At 39.9% G+C, this 1,641-nt stretch overlaps 1 protein-coding gene across 1 annotated transcript in view; it reads right to left on the bottom strand.

Annotated features, from left to right (window-relative positions):
* Window positions 1–1,641, bottom strand: part of LOC109951802 (collagen alpha-1(IV) chain-like) — a 21,881-nt gene that overhangs the window by 18,268 nt on the left and 1,972 nt on the right. The gene's annotated exons all lie outside the window — the stretch shown is intronic.

Below are 1,641 nucleotides of genomic sequence, written 5' to 3'. Positions count from 1 at the left end.
AACAGTAGACCCTTATCTAACCCCAAGATCAACCCCAGCTAGTAAATCCTTAAGTAAGACTCTGAATATCACTATAATCAAGGTTAGAACAGGACATAAAGTTACTTTGAAGCCACATTCAAATTGTGATCTAAAATGCACCCAGGGTAGTAAGACACAGCAAACGTTTAAAAAGGAAAGACGGGCAGTAGATATTACCATATGGCAAACAGAGCAAAGATACCAAAATGACCCAAATTCATTTGTTTCCATGGCAGCTAAGGTAGCTTATAGTCAGAAAAGCCAACAGCATAAAGAATGTTATGTTTGCTCCCTCTTATCAACTAATTCAATAGAAGGATGCCCTCTTATGGGAGCTCCGATAACTGCATGTGATTTATGTAAACTAATGAATACTGCTACCAACTCAGAGTGCCAAAATATGACCTTAGTGCAGGAACCAGAGTGGTCAGATCTAGGATGTCAGCAAGTGAATAAGTCTGTGACATGCCCCAGTCCTCCCAGGATTACCGCATTCTTTAGAGTAGTAGGACAGGCGATGTGGTGCGTAGAGGGAACAGGCGATGATACCAGCCCATTTTTAGGTAATTTGGAATGCCCACCACCCACACAGGATTATTTTGAAGAAAAGAGTTGTGCCAATAATCAGAATAGGCAGACATGGTTGCAAAGTATTTTAACTAAAACCTCTGTTAAAGTGCCAAAGAATATGAGATGGTCATGCGGCAGCATAGGATTTAGTTATCTTCCTCCACTAAGACAATGGAGAGGTAAATGTTCTTTGTTTTATATTACACCAGCGATGAGAGTTACTAAATATCTTCCCAGCATAGAAAGATTTGAACAGCATCTGACAGCCGTGGGAGCTAAAAGAGCTAAAAGAGATGTAGAGGCTAAATATGCTTGGGACCACAGTAATGACCCATATTTTACACATCATCAAACCAGCGTTTCTAGGTTCTTTGGGGCATTGTTACCAAGTTATGGAGTGATGCAGGCATTAGATCAAATCAGAGACTTGTCTAACATTACCTATGAATTAGCAAATAGAACCACCACAAGTATTTCCCTTATGCAGCAGCAATTAGGAGAAACAACTAAAATGACCTTGCAAAATAGAATGGCTATGGATCAGATGCTAGCAGCGCAGGGAGGCGTTTGTAAAATTACTGGCCCAGAGTGTTGCACTTATATCCCAGATAATTCAGTCTCAGTTGAAAAACAGCAAGAAGCAATATGGCAGTTGGCTTGGAAGGCTAAACCAGAACCATTGTCCTCAGGTCCTTTTTCATGGTTAAGAACACTTTTCAACGACTGGGGACAAGAAATAGTTGAAGGCATTGTTGCAGTTCTTTTGCTTTTTGTTTTTGGTTTCATATTATTTCAATGTTGCATAATGTGTGTTAAACTGTGCATGAACAAGATCACTACTGGTTTCACTACTAATATCATGATTAATCAACGTGTAGAGGAGCCTGAAGAAGAAGGAAGTGTTTATGAGGCCATCCCACAGCTGTATGAGGTGCCTACCCAATTGGAGAGTACAAAGGTTTAAAGTTCCAGACGGCTGATCTGTACAGATGTATGGTTTAAAGTAGAAGAAAGACAGCATCACAGTTTTGTTTATTGTCATTTATTCTC

This window comes from Monopterus albus, unplaced genomic scaffold (assembly GCF_001952655.1).
Source record: "Monopterus albus unplaced genomic scaffold, M_albus_1.0 scaffold410.1, whole genome shotgun sequence".
Taxonomy (NCBI): Eukaryota; Metazoa; Chordata; class Actinopteri; order Synbranchiformes; family Synbranchidae; genus Monopterus; species Monopterus albus.
This window is presented reverse-complemented; position numbering and strand designations above follow the sequence as displayed.